The sequence below is a fragment of the Anser anser genome, assembly GCF_964211835.1.
Source record: "Anser anser genome assembly, chromosome: 1".
Lineage (NCBI taxonomy): Eukaryota > Metazoa > Chordata > Aves > Anseriformes > Anatidae > Anser > Anser anser.
The window spans coordinates 98,369,001-98,389,225 of record NC_139720.1 but is presented as its reverse complement, the minus strand read 5'-3'; the positions used below and the strand labels follow the sequence as shown (position 1 = coordinate 98,389,225).

The 20,225-nt window shown below is 43.8% G+C and overlaps 1 long non-coding RNA gene across 1 annotated transcript in view; it reads left to right on the top strand.

The window, feature by feature from the left end:
• Positions 1 to 20,225, top strand: part of LOC310892234 — a 285,659-nt gene that overhangs the window by 180,200 nt on the left and 85,234 nt on the right. The gene's annotated exons all lie outside the window — the stretch shown is intronic.

Here is a 20,225-nt window from a genome sequence, read left to right as displayed (position 1 = left end):
GCCCACAAACCACAACCCTGTTTCTTGTGTTTGTTTTGTTTTGTTTTTCCTTGAGGGAACCTGGGCTTTTCAGCTCAGCACACCACCTAATTATTTGTGACAGAACCACCCTGCAGACAGGGGAGGGGGTGCAAACCACCAGCTCCAGTGGATCCTGAACCCACCCAGATACAGCTAAGTAGGAAAGTGTGGAGGTGTATATGGCAGGTTCCCCTTCCTCTGAGGAACATATTGGGTCTAGAGGGGGCTTTGCAGGAAGGCAGTGTGTGCAGAGCCTGCTGAATTGTAGAAGGAAGAGTAATGAGGCTGTGAGATCAGTTTGGGGCTGGCCTCTAGGAAACTTGCTCCTGCTTGTGGGTCGGTGAAGAAGAAGAAGAGCGCTCTTCAGGAAAGGGTGAGAAATAGCCAGAGCAGATATGCCTTTTCTCTCAACAAATACTGTTATGTTGATTATAGTTTCATTATTTTTCTGACGGTCGAGTCATCTTTCTGACTTAGCAGACAGAAGTCACCTAGAATATATGTGGTCTTCTGTCAGGAGTTGCTCTCCCAGCTGTGATGTTTTCCAGCTGGGACTGATGGAAACAACTAATGAAGAAGAGGGATGCTTTAGGTTCGTATTTTTCTGGGTTGTATTTCCCTCTCTGTGGGTGGGCTTGGGGAAGGGAATCTATCAGGAGTACTATACAGTATGATCTTTCAGCTGTGAGGTATAAATGAGAAAGTGAATAGAAAGAGCTTCAAAGGTTATTTATGATCAAGCCTGTGATTCCAGTCTCTGTATTCTGGCATGGCTCCTCATGGAGATGTGATGGAGGAAAAAGGACAGAGGATTTTAAGTTTTGTGGGTGATCTTCTCTCACACCTTTTTCTAATGACACTGTGCATACTTTCTCAATACTAGACTTTAGTGACTTTCAGCCCTTAACTACTGAGTATGAATTGCACCCAGGCTATGAGAAGCTCTACTATCCCATTAGCAATCCCCTAAACTATCATTAAAAATAATAACAATAATAGAGTTCAATATCTTCTGTTACAGGCTATGCATAGGAAATATCTGTGAATTAGCTCCAAATCAAGATGGATCTGTAGTATTCGGGGTTTTATGTTTTGGCTTTGCTCTAGGTTTACTTAGATCTTGTCTGAGGATTTGACCCTACCTTCGAGTATTGCCAACACATACAGAGGAAAATATGAAAAAAAAAAAGAGAACCCAAAACAAACAAACAAAAAATCTTCTTGCAGATCTTGGAAGGGATACTAGGATGATATTTTCAGTTTTATATTTTTATTTTTAACTATGGTAGACAAAATAAAAAACGGCCAAAAAGTGTCCTCTGACATCTGTTCACTAGAGCAACAGTGACCTGTTAGTCTGTATGAAATGGTCCTTTTGCTTCTGCCGTCTAACAACTATTTGCGGAAGCAAAGAGTATGCGAATTCTTCTCAAAGTCATTTCTATAAAGCTTTCTGGCTCCTGTAGCTGTAACAGGCTTTAACTGGTATTTCAAAGGGTTTACAATCAGGGCTCTGATTTTAACAATTAGTCTGATTTTATTGGGAGTGACTGCCCTGATCAATAGCATAAATAAGGCATATTATCAAAGGTTGGCCCAGGACCCTGGTTAAGTTTGCACTAGATGACAAGTCTGTCTAGACGTGTTACTTTTCTCCTTGCCTGTGTTCCCAGAGCATCTTGTCTGTATTCAGAGTCAATGTGAAATCTCACCTCGGAACATGATAGCGCTTTGTGGTCTTGAAATCGGCTTTAGATAACTCAGAGTCTTGTAAATGGCCCTTTTGATCAATGAACTGAACAGAAAAACCTCTAATCAACAGGAAAAAAAAAATAGTCTCTGTGGCCTGGGCTTCTAAAAAAAGAAAGCGTATGGAACCTCAGTTATTTCACTGTGGATTTTGACACATTCATGAAAGTAATTGTGACAGCACAGGTGTAACCCTGGAGTTAAAACGAGTGATGTGAGGATTGCAGTATCAGATATGCTAATTTCTGGAGGGGTCTGAAGTGAGACTGTACTTAACCGCATTCATCTGCACCTCTCCTGAAAAGGGAAATGCTGTGGGGTTTGCGTGTTTGTTTGCTTCTTTATCCTTGGTTTTGAGTTATCTTTCAGGTTTCCTGGCTTCTTTGGAACTTGCGAAAATTCCTGGAATAATCTCTTATTCTTGCAATCTTTCTTCAGAGCTGGAGTAATAATTAGAGGCTGAAATGAAGATTTTGGCCAAGTCACTGACAGGGCCTAGGATGGACCTTTTCTCTTTCTGCAATACTAGGTGATATACATTTCCCAGAATCATTCAGGGCCTTGGGGAGATCTTGGACTGAAAACCACCAACAAAAAACAACAGTAAGATATGTGAAATACTCATGAAAGGTTTGCAAAAGGCGACTGAGGAAAGCAAATTTATCAGTAGACTTGCTACACAGGGGTCACACATCTACTGCAAGGTGTTGAAAATGTTTGTTGGAGACGTCTTCATGTTATGTGTCTAGCTGTTGAGAAGGTCCAAGTTGTTGGCACTCTTGATTTCATGTTTTCTTCCCGTATTTTGAGGGGAATGGGTGTTACATTTCAGGGCTTTTAGTGCCTAGAGTACTGTACTAAGAAAATAATAGTTCTTGCAGATGCTTCTAAGTTTGGTATCTGGTGCCTGGTTGCCTTTGTTTGCAGGTCTTGAAGGACTTGGAGTCCTTCTGCTACTGATAATCCTATATTATTTACTGTATTGCACTAATAGTGTCCCTAATTAACATATATACACAAAATGCATGGTGTTGTAAAGGGATAGTAAAGATTCAGGCTGGTGACAGCCACCTACACTTGGGAACAATCTACTTCATCTGAGGGAAAACCTGGTAAGCGTAATTCCTCGCTGACGGTGGCTGAGAGCTGTGCCGGCTGGCATGATGGTAACGAACTGCTAAGAGTTAATGCTTTGCTAGCGAAGGGAGATGCTCCTGACATTCATTTGCATGGTTGAGAGCAAGCCTGGACTATTCCTATGAAATTACTCAAGCTTTTGACTTCTTGCTCTTATCTGTTCTACCAGACTTCCTCTCATGACCCCATCTTTTCCTACTCATTCGAATTTCCTGCCAAAAGGAGTGTATTTAAGGGAATGCTCTCTGCTGCTTCTTGTGCTGTTCCTCCTTGATGAAATAAAGGCTTGCCTTCAGGCTGGACACTAACGGTAAACTGACACAGGAATGGTAGCAGGCTTTTTGTTCCCTGTGCTCTCTGTTGTCCATACGCATGGTGTCCCATTGATGACAGCAACAGTGGGAACTCTAAAATAGAACTCTAAAATAGGAGCCTCAAGCTGGGAAATACGCTTTGAAGTGGCCGGTGGCCTTGGCTGAGTTGTCTGCTGTTAAGCTCCTAATGTTGCCATAGATGAAGTAGTGGGAACAATATGGGAGAGGGGGGAATGGATCTCTGGTCCAGAGTAGCTTAATATTGCAGGCAAAAGCTAGCAGCAGCAGATGGGCGTTGATCCAATTTATCTGAACTGGGGATGGAGCTGCTTAGTTCTGCTGCCTGTCCTTGATAGCATCGGACAGATCGAATATTTACTGGATGCAGAGAGGGTTGTGTCTGCCTCCTCTGCCCAAGGGCAGGTGGAGTGGCAATATACTTGACAACACACAAGGTGTCATACCATTAGTCTGTAATCCGCAGGGACTTACTGTGTGCTTTCTGCTCTGTACCAAGTGACGCTCCCCGAGTGGTCTAGGTGAAGTGAGAGTACTTTCAGGGCAGCCAGGTCTCTCATTACTGTCTCCTGTTGATCTTAAATCAGCACAAATTCATTGCATGTTGTAAATAGGTCAAAAGCAGTGGGTTGGCCACTGGCTCCTTCCTCATTACTGCATGCAACTCTACGAATCACTGGGTGTCTTGCACAGCTCTCCCCTCTTGGAGTGTCAAAGGCAAGCTAGGTACAGAGGCTGTTGGTGGTCCCTCCTCCTGTCCACCCTGACCTGCCAGCATGTCCCTCTAAATCTACTGAGAGGCTCCCTGTTAGTCCTACTGATCCTGCCTCTCTCTCCCCCAGTGACTGAGGGGAGAGAGGTTTCATGACTGGCACTGAAAACATAATTATTCTCCAGTGACACAGTGTGGAGCTCTTCACTGATGTTCTGGTCCTCTCCCTTCTGTACTCCACACACAGGCGGAAAAATAGGGATGTACCCATTTCCCTGGAGGAGAGGAATGAGATCTCTAGCAAGACACTAAGCAGTATTTCCAGGTCTTACTAGCACTTGCTGCTGTTTGGCAAGAGCAAACGTTGGGAGCAGGGTTGCTGAATTTCCAGGAGCCTCCACTGAAGTGGATGGTTTCAGAACAAGTTGTTCCCAAGTTTTCGCATCAAAGGCTTCAAACTATCTGCAGCACAAACACGCCCACATTAGGCAAATGAGCCTTTTGTTCACTCAAAACGAAGCACTTCATTCAAGTATCAGTTCTTCCACATCCTACAGTCCCCGAAGCTATGGATGTAAAGAATAATCCTGTAATGAATGCCAAAAAGGCCCCAGACGAGTGCTGAAATCCTCTCTTGAGCGATGTCTTAACACTGGTGTGATGGCTCAGTTTGCTGCAACCTCGACTGCTTGGATGGGGAGTTTGGGGATTGCAAAACTGAGGTGTTCAGGTTTGTTGGGGCTCTGAACCTGTTATATGCTGAGTGGCTTTCTGGAGCTTACTTAAACTGGAGATGTTTGAGCAATCCAGCTCTTGATACTAGCCCAGCAGCAGCTTACTACACAAATACTGCCATGCTCAGAGGTAAGAGCAGAGCTTATGAGAAAAGCCACGGAGTTTGTGATAATCAAGATCCACAAGTCTGAAGAACCAGGAGAAAACTTATCTGGGTTTCTGAGGTAAGAATCAAATGGTGCAGAACAGGCTCTGCACACGAGATGCTGGATGGCTGCAGCTGTCACTTTGAGATCTCCCAGAACTTAAAATCTTTCCTATGGGGATAGTGAGAGGCACGTGCTGAGCAGAGACCTATTCACATAATCTTGCGGCTGCAGAGAGCTAACCGCTTTGCAATCTCTCATTTCCATCTCCCTTCAAACTTAATCTGAAAACACCTGCTCAGATAACCCTCTCTCCCCCCCCCCGCTCTTGTTTGCCTGATATATGAAGGCTTCAAGTAATTCTTTGTGCAACGTTTCAACAGCACTGTCTTGCTGCTTTCTGTCGCTTGCTTAACACCGGTTGTAGTACATCACTAGGCCATCTGCAGGAGACCCATCATTCAGTGTAGTACAAAATTGAGCTGTGCTGTAGTGTGTTTTGTTTACAGGTATTGCAAATGAGTCATGCCTGGCCAGGTACGAATAGCAGAGGAGGAAAGGAAAACCCTGTTGTTGTAAGCTGAAGTAGGGGTGTCCATTCACAGCAGGAGTATGCAGGTGCTTCTTGGAGAAAACCAGTCCGACGAAAGGCCACCTTCTTTCACCATGAATGCACACACTCTTGGAGCAAGCCCCCCTGCCAAATGGGTGCTGTAGGGTCAGCCGGCTACCCTCCCAGGGGAGATGCTGGTCGTGGAGCGATCAAGCCAGCCCCACAGTTATGGCATCTGCACACCCAGCCAGGCTCGTTTCTGGCTTTCCATCGTCTTCTTTTTAGTGGTACTGACAACTCAAGAAACAAAATCCCATCCCCTGACAATGGGCCAGTTCAGCTGCAGATTCCTTTGTGCATCCGCCAGCCTGAGTAGCACAGCATACACCAAATGCAGAGCTTAAAAGAGCTGCAGCATCCAAGCCTCTGCTTCCATTTCCTCTGAACTCTCCCAGTAATTCTTCTTTCAGGATGAAATGGCTTGTGCTTAGCCTAAACCCAAAGGATTTGTTTAGGAGTTGTTGGATTTCATTTTACAAAATTGATCTGGCAATTTATGACTTATGCAAGGGGAGAAATATTTTCTAAAGAAGAAATATTTTAAAAATCAAGCTTGCCACATATTTACAACAGTAGGTTTTATTTTCTTATGTTTGAACCAATTTGTAGCCATATTTTTCAGAAGTGTTGACTGCCCTTATTCAGTGAACTCAACATGAACTGCAAGCACCAGCATCTCAAGAAAGCTGATTTTTGCTTCACAAACACTGAGGGAGTGAGGAACTACAAATAAGAATCTAGCCATACAGCTGCAAGCTGCATCTCAGAAGCCTTTTCCACTAGCCATAATTTCATCAGCATCACTTTCAGCTTGACTTCAGCCACCCCATGGGCCAGCCCACGCGTGTGTTTGACCTACTCGACTGTGCTTCCTCCCTGAGCATATATGCTTTGCCCTTTCCTGCCCTGACACCCCACTGTTGACTTATCCACCAAAACTGCTCAGCTCAGCGGCAGAGAAAAGATAGAGGTACACCGTCCTGCCAGGCACATTCTGCTGCAGTGTTTAGCCATAGGCTTGCAAAGAAGCAAGTGTGCATCTGGCCTGGATTAGCGATTCCCAAAGTGAGCTTTTCAGCCATGGCATAGCTAAGAGCTCTCAGTCAAGCTATAAATGTTATTAATGCAATACACAATGTTAGAGGAGGAATCTTTTTCCACTGGAAAATACCAACTTGAAAAAAAGTTGCCTGAGGGTTGTGTTTGGTATGTTTCAAAATTTCAAGGAAAACATATTTTCAAAATGACTTTTGGAAATTTTCTGTCAGAGTAAAATGTATGCTAATTGCAGAAAAGGTCTATTTTTTTCATACAGGTTTTTAAAGTGGTTAAAATAAAATGCGTTCAGTAAAACTTATTTTGGATTTTTAAATTCTCTGATTTAATTTGAGAATTAAATTCCTATTTATTTTGGGCTGAGGAAAAAAATAATTAGCATAAATTTTATCTTGCATGCTTAGAATATAAGACATATTATGCATGCTCTGTCTACAGAACCTTCTTCTTCCCCCTATTCCCCAAAAATGTTTGAACTAGTAGTCAGATCTCATCAAAGCAATATGGGTAGGAGAAAGTTTTGCTTTCTGTTGGTAGAAAGACTACAGTGTGAAGCACCTGTTACAAAAAGTCATAGGGAACCAGACTTCCCTAATCCTTCTCAGGAAACCATGTGAGCTTTGTGTTCCAGGCCTGAAAGAGGGACTCCATACCCAGCTCTGATTTAATATGTTTAAACTGGGGTGGGGTCTAGAAGTTACAGGTAAGGAGACTGCTGAAGGGAGTAATGAAGTAAATACATCTCTGGTTGACACGACCAGTAAAAGCAGAGTGCCTTTGTCTGAAGGCATGAGTTTGTAAAGAAGTTACAACCTCTGTAGATACAGATCTTCCAGAAGCAAAGTGGTATATGCGACTAAGGATTCTGCACTGTTTTCCTTCTCTGTCCTGCTTCATGGTCTTGGACAAGCTGTTACATTTCCTTCTTTTTGGATATCTTTGTTAGGTGGTGTGGACTTCTCGCTTGCATGTTTATTCAGCATCTATCACAGTGGGAGGCCCTGAATGTGACTGTAATACAAACAACACTGACAAATCCATGTTTCCATGGTAGGCTAAAAATCTCTTCCTTCTGTACCAAATAATGGCAAGGGTAAAAAGTACTTACTTTACATCCATAGATCAAAAGCCTTCCTGAGCACTTCCTGTAAAAGCCTTCCTGTAAAGTGGCACTGACTTAAATTGTGCTATGTGAATTGGCAGCCGGTTGTGGTCTGAACTTTTATCTCCGGGATGCTAATTTTGTGAACACTGTCAGTTTCTGTGGGAGGAAAGGCGGTAAATCTTCTGTATACTTTTCCCCAAAAAATAGGGATACATCTGTCAGTTGCTATGTCCAAACATAAATAGTTGCACAGATTTTTACCCAATCTGGATTACTGAAATCCAGCTTTTTCATCCCTAAATTCAGAGAAGCTGTTCCACAATGGAAGACCAATCTTCTGTAGTACATAAATGAGTCAATGTTTACTAAGAAAAAGGGAGGGTTTCCTCCTCCTTGCAAATATAAAATGGCTTTCCTTTTCACTACATTTTAGGACAGTGCTAATGCATGCTGCATGTCCAGATCTTCTGTGCTCAGCTGCAGAAGCACTGGTATAACTTGTGTCACACCTCTAAATCTGGTTCTCTGGCATTCTTGGGACTGATGCCAGGCCACAGTTCAGGTCTGCCTCCGTTCAAGCCATAGAGGGGGCTTCAAAAACAGCTTTTCCTCATTTCTGGACCACAGAACTATGCTCTGAACTTCACCTAATACCTGTATCTTCCTCTGGAATAAATCACTGCATGTGAAAAATATTCTGCAGCTTTTTCCTCATCAAAGCCCAAGATTTTTGATTGCCAAATAGAAAGCAATAATTCCCAAGAGGCTCCTTAGGCAGGAATACCAACATGACAGGTAGAAGAGCTTCGCAAGACCAGCAAGAAAACTGTTAAGCCTCACCTATCCTTGGCATGGTTAAGAGAAATTTATTTCTCCGCTGCGATGTTTGTTTGGGGCACATAGTGCTTTTTAAGCACTGCCATCAAGTCTTCTTAGTTTGAAGCACCTGAGTCTTGAGGGAAACATCAGTCTTCCAGGACTACTACTGTCTCTCTTCTGAAAACAGTTTGGAAAATGGATTTTTTTTTCATGAAATCTTAGGTAGTCTCAGAATGAAAATACTGCAGCAGCCTTTCAGCATAAACTTTGGCCTCGACTTCTTTTTGTTAAATTGAAACTCTCTTCCCATGCACTATCACCTGTATATTACTTCTTTATCTTGATGCTGCTGCTTCAGGTTGGGCATCTTTTTAGTCCCAACCAAGTGTCCCAGTCACCTGATTCCATGCTCTATCAACTGGGTTTGTCTTGATTCCAGACCAATATAAGAAAGCACTGTCTTTTTACAGGATTTGACTACCATCTCTCTGCAATCACAGAGTGCATCCTCTTTCTGAAAGTATGCTGAGCTCCATTCCCCAATTACATACCTGAAGACTTTGCACATGCTGACCCTGCCACGTGCGTTGTTCTAGACCTTTAGATATGGCAGTTCCTAAAGCTCCATACACACATAAAAGCAGTGATGCTTCTTCCTCTGGGCTCAGGAAGAACTTATGTCACTCCATGCTTCATCTTCCTAAACATTGCAACTCAAGCCCACCTCTGAGCACAAAAGATCCTTTCCAGCATGCATGGGAAGACCCCTCGCACAACCTGTGCTTCCTCTTAGGATGACCCATGGCTCTAGATGTCCCTACAATGTCTCCCTGCAATGTTCTTGAGAAGGGAACTGCATGCTGCTTTGACACTTTGTTTCTAGCTTAGAGTTGCAGGAAAGGGCTGAAAGATCCATCTCCCTCTTGAAGCTGGATGGATGAACTGAAGCAGCAGACAGAGCCTGGAGGGAGAAAGGAAAGAACTGGTATGAATATTAATACATATAAAATATATACTATGTGATGCATCTCTCTTCTCACACATCCAATGATCATCTATCCTCCGTCACTCCCCTCCCCTCTGCTCTGCCTCACTCTGTCTATGGAGTAAATGTTGGATTTACATTTTCAGTCTATTTAAATCTCTCATTTTTGCTGCAGTGTAGCAGGGGAAAAGCCTTAACTCTCTGTTTGCTGTGCTGCATCTGTCAAATAGTGAAAGGGAGCAGAGCTTTTCTCCAAAGCCATCTAACTGTTTCTACAACCTTTTAGTCTCTATTTCCTATAATTCTGGCTGGGCAAAGGCCATTGAATCTATTTGCAAATGTACTGCACTTTTATGAAGCCAAGTCCTCTCTTCCACCCCTTTAGGTCTTTAAAATGAAATATTTAAAATACTGCACAATCACAAGTTGCTAGATCTTGGAAGCTTTGCAAAAGAAGTCCATCTGCATGTATTGGCCTTCAACAATGCTGAAGAAAATTAATATGCTCAGGTATGCCTTTAAAGTAAAGACATTCAGTGATGCAGTAGCTAGGCTTGCCACCTCCTCTGGGAGATCCCAAGTGGAAACAATGCAAATGTACTTTGCACAGAGCCTCCTTCCATAACGTATGGGGCTGGGGCACATGAACCGTGGACATGTGCCTGCTGTATTACTGTTTATGCACTTGTAAATTCCAGAGAATTTATGAATCTTTCAAATTCTGCCTGGACATAAGTTTTGGGGCAAAAAATGCTGATATTTCTGAATAGACGGATGTATCAGAACTCCGACAGCAATCTGCATGGATATGCTGTACACCTCTTCTTTGTCTTGTGACAGGACATTTGTGAGTTCTCATGAATGGCTAAAGGAACCAGGAGTAAGGAAAAAGGCTGGGGGCTAAAAACATTTGCAGTATTCAGGCTATCCAAAATCTTGGGTCCCTTTTAGATTTAACTAAGTATGAGGTGAATCCAGTGAGAACTTTGACATTGGCTTCCACCCTTCCTCTTCCCCTTGCAAACTTGCTTAGAAGCAACATTACGCAAAAGGAGAGACGACATAGATGCTCTTAGGCAGCTGTGTCTCAGAGGCCACACTGCTAGCTCTTAAGGGGATCTGGGGTGACAGTCTGTCAAGAAATCAAAAGCGATGTGACAGCTTAAACGATCAAGCATGCAATAGTAAATGGTGAACACAGCACACATCATACTGCACTGGAAAGTATCTCGTGAGCTTGATGGATGCAGTCAGCCACCAACAGTGAAAACGGACCCAACAGTTAACAGTGATGCTCCAGGCATAGGTAATCTGCCATTTTTCTCTTTTCCACTTGCTGCAGTAACAGGAACAACTAAAACATCCCTCTGGTCCCTGCCTGGCAGGCAGAGAGCTGCCACAGAAAGGCTGATGAGTGGCTGATCCTCTGCCAACTGCAGCTTGCATTGTTCAGTACTGTGTGACATGGTCACAACTGGTTATACAGCTTGGTGCGAGTGGGTGGCAAAAGAACAGGAAAACTGGGACTTTGTGCTGATACTGAGCAGATTCTGCAGGCCTCTTGAACTCTACTGTTTTATTTCCCCACAGAGAGAGGAGGCCAAGTGAAGCCAGCTGCCATGGCACTGCATCTCAGTCTAGGATATCAGAGGAGTTGGGGTTCTGGAAGGCTGCTCCTCTCTCCATGGCACAGGGTCAGAGGAGCATCAGGGCACCACTGCCTCCCCTGTTCACCCTCTCCTCTGAGCAATCTCCTCTCCCTACCTGCTTGAAGGGAGTTGATGATGGAGACCAAGTATTGGGGGCTGTGGTGTGATCACCTGGAAGGCAGGGTCTTTGGGCTGAAGGGAAACTGGAGAAGCTCTTAAATTTGTCTCAGACCTCTATCTTCCCTTTCTGCCAGAGTTTGCAATGTGCTAGTATTTTAAGATTTGTTTTTGACGTGCTGTGTTACATTTAGCTATGATCCTTGCATTGTGGTTGCACCCAACCTTTGCATGCTGCATCGCAACGATTGCTTTTGCAGACGTGGTAGCAGGTAGGTGGCAAGTAAAGTTGCGAGGCATCCCAATAAATAACTAAAACATAAAATAGTGACTAGCTCATGGGTGCTCGTGGATCACTGCCTAAACTGTGTCCTGAGTGTGGAATGGGATCTCTGAACAGCTGTACGATACGGTTATTAAAGCATATAGTAAAATACACGTACAAGGTGTATTGCAGGGAGGTGAGAGAGAAGAGAGTGAATTAAGGCTCCCCAAACAGGCTTAGGTCTAAGTGTTTGCTAACAAGCAAGCGCTTGACTTGGCAACATTAATAATATTCTTTTATGGTAGGTTTATATATGAGCAAGAGGGAAGATGAATCACATTGTAGAAATAAAGTCAAGCACTCACGATGTTGAGAATTGGCTTGGCTGGTTAGGGAAATAAAGGGCCCTTCAATCAGGGAGCGGAGAGCTAATTGTCTCATTAGCTTATCTGTCTGGGTTGTATTCCCCTGAGAAGAGGGTGGGAGATGGAAAGGAGACAAATGAAATAAATGAAGCAGTCCTCTGGGAGGAGGATTTTCCCTGAGAAGAGCAAGGGGCTAGTGGCTGTACAACAGCACACTTTGCTGCAGTGGCTCCAGGGCTTGCCTGCTTAACGGTGAAGCCTGGAAAGCAGTGGGAAATATCCTGGAACAAAAGGGATGGGGAGCGGGAAAGGAGCATAACCGGGCAGATCTCTGCTCTCTCTGCTTCAAAGTTTCCTGACCCTCTCTCTCCTCACTTGGTTTTAGTATCTCAGCAATATGGTGTTGTGGTTTTCATATGGAGAAGTATTTAGCAGACTTGAGAGACCAAGCTAAAAGTAATTCCTCTGGAATAATCCCAGAACCTCTTGGCAAAGCCACTGGGGATCAACTTGCACTGCTACACTGGCATTTCTCCCCAAAATATAGCATCTTGGGAACAATATTGCTGGTGTGGTATTTCCATACTTATATATATAACTCTAGGATTTACCACTCATATTGTGCTTGATCCTGCAAGGTGTTCTAACACCACTTTAATGCAAGGAAGCAATGTAGCACAAGGGGCCTTTCCATCAGCGTTAGACTAAGATCCTTGCACCAGTAAGTTTATATTCAGCAAGACATATCCTCTGTGGTTTTTTAGACCTACCAATCTACTTGCATACTTAAAATGCTTCAAATGCCTTCTTGGTCTTTTCCATTTTTCCTTTTCCTTTTCCTTTTCGCTTTTTTGAAAAGGACTATTTCTAGAGTTGCTTCCGAGCTTCCTGAGAAGGTGTTGAATGCTGAATCACAAGATCTATTCTGCTACCAGAACTAGCAGCAGTGTCTTTTGTTTGTTTGTTTTTTGTTTGTCTTTTGTTCACTCTTGTGAACTTCCTTGCAGGCATTCCCTTAAACTGGAAGCAGGTGAAATCCAAGGGATGCACTGCTCAGCCTGCAAGCCCTGGGGCTGAGGGCACAGCAGCTCTCAGGAGATGTGTTCTAATCCAGATCTTTGCCCAACTTTGGTTATTTGCTGAATATTAACCTGCTGAAGTTAAGTTTGTTCCTAATAATATGGCATTAGTCCCTGTGGGTATCATCTTATAAGCTTATAGTTAGATACAGAATTAAAATAAACTTTTGTTGATACCATTTAGCATGAATGGCTGTGAGTCAGACTTCCTATGCTGACTATGCTGAGATAATCCTCCAAGCTAGTGTTCATTGTGAAACCTAGAACTGCATCCAAGTAGTATTTCCAGACAGCTTGCTGGTATTATCCACCACCACTATTAAATAGCACAAGATCATCCTGGAACAAATGAGGATCTGCTTTCCTAAACACAAGACACAATGACTTCTTAGAGTGTTGCATTTCTGAAATATCACCTGTAGGAGGATTGTCTTCAAAAAATGTCCTGGTTGGAAAAATAATAATAATTAAAAAAAAAAAAAAAAGTTGAAATTCTCTAATATGCTATTCCTGGCTTGAAACATTTTTTTTTCTGTTTTGACTTTCAGAAGGCTAAGAAACAAACTGATTCCTTTAATAAAACTTGATAAGCTGCTTATTTGATGGGAAATTTGAAATTTGATGTTCTCTTCTGGGATGGGAGGGATAAGGATCCATTCAAATCTGAGGCTGCTTACAGCAGGAAGTCATTTGCTGTCTAATTCCACTGATTTAATCAGGTTTGGAAAATTACTAGTGAAAAGGCTTCCAGCCTTTTAAATGCTGTTTGCAACAAAATCCAGGCAGAGGATCATTCTAACCAGTACTGGCCAGTATGTAAAAAGGTGACCATCATCTCAAAGACATATCCACAGGTGAGGGGCTTCTTGGAAGATTTTTCTCAGAGACACCACCCTCGGTCATTTTGCTTTCTGGGATCTGGTGCCTATCAAAGAAGTTATGCTTTGAAAACCAAAGTATTATGCCATGGACTGGAAGGATGTCCACGGGGGAAAATAGCGAGCAATAACTGCTCAGCCCTCTCCTTCTGTGCTGACAGCCTCTCAGAGGGACAGGTACCTATTTTTATGGCATCAGCTATTTTCTCTGGTTTCTCCCTACCCATGTATGTCTCTGTGTCTGTCTCTCTAAATCCTTTTCCATTCTCCAAAGAGGAAAATGTCATGATAACAGGGTGTGGGGGGGAATACAGGCTTTTGGAGCCTGCAACCATATTGGGCTGTCATCCAGCCCACCACTGATCTCAGAGGGAATGCATTCACCATCTGTAGAGAGTCCATGTCTCACTGCAGCCATCTGTTAAGCTCCTCAGCCCACTTGCACTCTGAACAATGGCAGTGCCTTCCAGAAATCCTGTGGGAGAGTATCCCTCCCTCCCTCCTTTGGGTGACACTCAGCACACAATGCTGCCTCTGAACAAAAGTATCTGTGGTTCTGCCAGAGAGACAGCTTTTCAAGGCAAAAACTATTTGTGCTCCTAATCCAAGCATCATAAAGAGCATGAAGACCTGGGAACAGCTGTCTTGAGGTTCTTGAGGCTCTGGGACTCCTAATTTTCTCATTATTTTTGGAATATGAAGGATCTTGCAAGCCCCTGAGTTTACCATATATAGATGTTTTTTCTCCACCTTCCAAGAGGGAAAAATAAAGTGATGAATAACACCAGCATCCGCAAAGGACCTGCTGTCCATGGAGAAGATATTGCAGAAGAGATCTTGGCAGCACCGTACCATTGACTTTGAAGTGAACCTGATGCACAGTCTATCCCTGCAAACCCTGTTATACTCTAGTCCGTGGTCCAGTGGGTATCAGCCATTAATCAATCTCTTCATTCCTGCTAGGACTCTTATTTACCATTCATGCTGTAAGCTGCCAGGCACTGGTAGAGCAGGATTTAGGCACTCAATGATTTCCAATGTCACAAAGGCAATCTAGATATTCATCTTATTAAAAGGATTAGCCTACCACAAGCTCTTGAAACCAGGCTGTCCTTTCAGACACTCTTTAGGGATGACTTCAGACATCTCTCTTTGAATTCGCTACTGCGCTGACCAGTCAGCCACATCACCCTGGCAGAGCTAAGTCAGAAACTGACCTAATAGACCAGTGAAAGCTCCTCTCCAAAGCCAAGGACTTCAGCTGGACCTGACGCCAGAAAGCTGAAACAGCATCAGACAGAACAGGCTAGTTCCCTGACTCCCACATGTCATCTTGGCTTACTTTAGCTGCCTCCTAAGAGCTGCTGCCGCTACCCAAGCCACGTGTTCCCTGGGATTGCAGGGTGTTTCCAGATATTGCTAGGTAATTCCTGTCTTCCTCCCACCCCCGCACAGATCACTTGCCAGACTCTGAAGGAAGGGAAAACTTCTCAATTAACATTTAGTAGAGACACTTGCCTTTATTACACAAGAACGGGGTTTGCTCTTTTCGCTGTTATTCTGCCACCTCCGTACTCTGGTGGCGTCGAGGTGGGAAGAACCTCTCTTTTTTTACCATCTCACCTGCTGCTGCCTAACCTTTGTGATCTGTGTACCAGCCCGGGGGCAGCTGTCTCTCCAAATCTTGTTTTGGCAAGTGAGGCTCTTACAGAAGACAACACAGGGGACAAAACTCAGATCTGAGCTGAAAGAGAGAAGGAAGATCTGTTGCCAGCGGGGAATAGGGCTTTGCTTGCGAAAGAGAAGGTGCCCTGATAGAGATGTCTTCTGCCACTGAACGCGGCTCTTAACAGGGGAGTGGATGTTCTGTCAAAAAGCTGTCAGCAAGTCAGGCAAATATTTAAAGAAGCAGATTTCCTCCTGAGGGTGAAGAAATACTGCTCAGCACTTGACAGTGCAGCCTGGTAGCTCCCAGCCCCAGGGACTAATATGCTTGCAGCCCCTGTATCCAAAGGAGAGTGAGAGAGGGCAAGGGGATGAAAACAGAAGGAAAACAGCCAAGTAATTCCTACATACAAGCAATCATGCATAGAACAGAGTCCTGTGTTTTGTCTGCACAGAAACAGACCCTCCTCTCTGCAGCCTTCCTGGGGGAATGGGTACGCGTGCCTGGAGAGCTCGCCCCCTCTGCCAGTCACCACCTGCGGGGAGGTACATGCAGAGAGGAGCGGGAGGGCTGCTGGACATGCACCACTGCCTTGGGAAGTACACAAGGACGTTCCCATCCATCAATTTACATGCAGATTCTTCCCGAGCCAGACACTGAAACTGGCTCGTATACATGAGCGCGCTCTCTCGATGGGGTCTCTTCCTGTAGGGGAAGGAACTGCGTATAAACAACAGGGCAGCATTTAATGTCCCCAAAAGAAACGTGTTTCTAAACTTATCCTGGCAAATAGGACAAAACAATTGCTCTCAACAGACCTGGCAGGTAACTAGATTGCTCTGTATGTGATAAGCAGCTCGTGCAGCCTCAGTGGCTGAAGCCCAGGTTCAAAGCTATGCCACTGGCTAAGGGATGCCAGTCAAGCTCTTGCCTAGCTGGGACAGTGTGCAAGAGCTGGCCATCTCGCTATCTAGAGAGGCAAAAATAGGATGCTCACAGGCTCTGCAAATGCCTTTCTGTATGCAGCTTCCCTTCCCTCAGAAATTTAATTGAACACCGTGCTTCCTCCAGTCCTTGCAAGACAAACACCATTGTGAGCCCGGGCTCTCTGCTGTGAGCATCCACTGCAGGACATTTAAATATTGTCCCCTTCGGCTATGCTGTCTGTGGAGATTAGTAATCTTCTCCATTCCCTGCCTTCCCCTCAGAGAGCCAGGCGCTCCAGCTCCTTCCCAAGCACTGACCTAGTTCTCTCTGTCCCCAGGGACACATTCTGCGTCCAGGTCCATCCCATGGCCAAGGCTGGGCCAGTGCAGGGGCACAACACGCGCTGCCTGTGGCTCAGTAATACAGGCAGCAGCAGAGGCATGGTGCACACAGATTGAAAGTGGATTTGAATATGGGCTCTTGAAAAATATGAGATAGCGCACAATATGTTTTCCTCGGTGCTGTAATGTATTTCAAACAGCTCACTTCCATCTCCTGCACTTTAATTAGCATGAAAATTGGCCAGTTCCACAATCCCTTTAAATACATTCGGTGTGTTACCAAATATATTTCAAAAGCAGTTACACAGAGGGAGGCCAGGGCCTGGGGGTGGGATGAGCACTCCTCATTTTGTTCCAACTCATTACTAACCTGTCTCGTGGCTGCTCTAAAAGGAGGCTGGTGGGTCTGGGTTCAGATTTTTAGTGGACAAATGTCACCAGAGGAAACCTAAACACACCAAGCAGTGCCTTTGGCTGGTAGGCTGAGGAGCTGAAATGAGAAGGCAGAAAAAAAAATAAACCCTTCAGCTGCTCACATGATGCTCTCTCCCTAACCTGAGGGAGGACCATGGAAGAAGTTGTTCATTTAGGATGCTTACTGGTGGTGAGGATTTCTTCTACCTGCCAGAAGTTGTCCTCCCCAGCATGAACTGCAGCCTCATCCTCTCCATCCAAGAAGGAGAGGAAGAAGTGGGGAAGAGTGAAGGGACAGAAGTCCCAGGGAGACTTCCAGAAGCCTCTGGCCCATGCCCCTGGTTGGAGAGGGATTTCCATTAGGCTGTGCAAATGCCCCAGTGATTCCCTTGCAGATTGTCCCAGTGCCTCAGAGCTCTAGGATGGCAGAATTAAAGTGCTACTGGGCCTGCAGGAGAAGTCAGGATTTGGGGAGTCTTGGGGAGGAGCTGCAAGTTCCTTGTAGCATCAAGCATCACTATATGCAAATGCAGGTAATTTCATGGAAATGTATGTAATTTTATGCAGATTTAAAAGCTATTGACTTTCTGTCACAAGATGTTGGCAGCTATGGTATTTGTTTGAGTCTTTTTCTTTCCCTATTTAAGCCTTTTTTTTTTCCTTTTGGAACTTAAAAAAATTAAATATTCATGGAAACATTTCTATGAGTCACAGGGAGAGACTGCATCAAGCTGAAAAGTTCAGATGTGTATCCAAACTTCCTCAAAGTGCGTTGGGATAGGAAGTGGGGTTTGAGAGTGGGTTGTTTTCAGATACAGTCTGCAGAAAAGCCTTTCCTACCAGAACTTCAGTTTGGACTTATGGGTGACCAGCAACTTTTCTAAGAATAAATGAGACTTCATCTTGTTTAGTCAGAAAGCGTCAGAGAGTATCTAAGTGGAAAAGCAGAGGAGAGATCGCTCCAACTTTTAGTACAGAAGGCAGTTGCAAGCAACAAGCGAGGGCTTTGCTGTTGCTTTCTGCAGCTTTCTTTGTGTTGCCTGGAGCTGGAACTGCTCATTATCAAGACCCAGTACAGTGGATAAAGGAATAGAAAGGATCTGATTGCCTATGAACAAAATGGGTGTCAAAGCAGAGGCTGCATTCCTTGTTTATTGTATGCCCTGGCATATTTGTGGGAGCAAGTATCCTTCTCTGGAAGCCGTGGAATGAGACCTGTGCTTCGAAATATTTTAGGGCTGGTTACTGTGTGCAAGGCCAAGCCTTGCTTTGGAGACATCATCAGTGAGAGCTAGAGAGTGGGAAGGTGAAACAAGGGTCTGAAACAAGGACAGAGGACAGCCCGAGCCACAGCCACAGCAGTTAGAGGAGATAGACAAGGGAGGAACCATGCAGTCCTACTGCTGTTGAAACCCCAGACTGGTGCAGAATTCAGCTTGCATACTTAAAAGCCTGTTATGCCAGGCTTGGGGATCTGCATGATTTGCACATTGGTCTCTGATAGTTTCAAGAGAGCTCTAAAACCGCGACAGTAGGATCACCACTCACCCGGTGCCACCTCTGTGGCAGGAAGGGGTGGACTGCATGGCCCACCCCGTGAGCAGGGAATTCTCCAGGAAAACATGGGGGCACCAGGGAGTGACTCCCTTAGTGGGGAGCAAGGGCCTGAATTTTATGGCTTTACCAGCTTTATGCGAAAGTCACTTATTTTTAAAAAGGTGATTTGGAAAAGGCTGAGATCATTTTTCTGAAATGACAGGAAAAGAAAGGAGGTCTTTGCAGCTGGCTGAATTGAAATGAGTTAATTTGTTCCCATCTGAATGTTTGTTTTTAATGATGCTGGAGATATTATTCTGTTGTAAGACTAAAGTATTAAGCACGGCTAGAACTCTTGCCCGAATTACTATTTAGCTGATAACTAAATCTAATGAAAAGTAAATCATGTACACACAGGCCTTAATAAAATCTTGGTTTGCTATATCCTTCTCCCCTCGGTTAGAATATCATGTCCTATCTGGCATAAACCTTGAGCTTAAATAACAAGAAAGATTGGCTAATGAAGTTGTTTTTCTTTTTTTTAACTCTTGATTCAAGAGGTGTCTAAGCCCACACAGTGTAACATTTGTCGTCTTTTGACTTCCTCAGTGATGAGACTTTTTTAACAAGTTAAGGAATTTTCATCTGGATCTGTACTTGAAGCACTTTAATGCTTGGGGGAGAGTTCTGTGGTGAGTGGCATTTTGGGAGGAATGAACTGCTCAGTTTGGATTGAGATTTTGTCCTATATTTCAAACATCCTAACTCTGGAGTGATTCAGCTTCTGCTTTCTGATTCAGGAAATTCCTTAGTTTTTAACTTCATAATAGAAAATGTTCAAAGAAGGAAAAAGCAACCTTTTTTATAAAAGCTCTTGGTGTGTTAGTTTTTTTGCCTCCATTATCATGGAAGTTGCCACAGAACTGACCTCGTATCTCTGAATTTTCTTTGTTACAGATCCAGGTTTTTTTAGTCTTCTTCTGTCATCAAAAAAACCCTAATAATAGTTATCAGAATATTAGTTAAGAATAATTCTGTGCATCACTGTTTTCCAGAATAAAGATGAAAAAACAGTTGTTCTGAAGGGTATGGACTTCATCACCTACCACAATAAAAGGCTCACTCAGAAACGTACTGACATCACCTCTGACACCTAGTTTGCACCTGGATTGTTTTTGTTTCATTTTTGTTTGTTTGTTTCTTTGTTCATCTATCTGTTGGTTTGGTTGGTTCCTTTTTGGCTTGTTTGTTTGTTTTTGTTTGTTTTTTGTTGTTGTTGCTGTAAATGCCATGAAATCCTTTCTTTTCTGTCTGAGGCTTGTTGCAACTACTCATTTCCATCTGTTGAAACTCCTTAGTTTCTACCATACTGTCACACATTGAAAAAAAAAATATCTAGTGTTGTATCAAAAATGTAGGGGCTAGGTGTACCATTTTTTGTGCCAGGCTCTCATAGTGCATCTTTTATGTCCCAAAGACTTCATGAGGTCTTTTCCTATTATGACTAACAAACAGAATCTCCCATATACTAAATTAACTTGAATGCAAATGTAACTCCTTTTAAAACCCTTCTCTTTT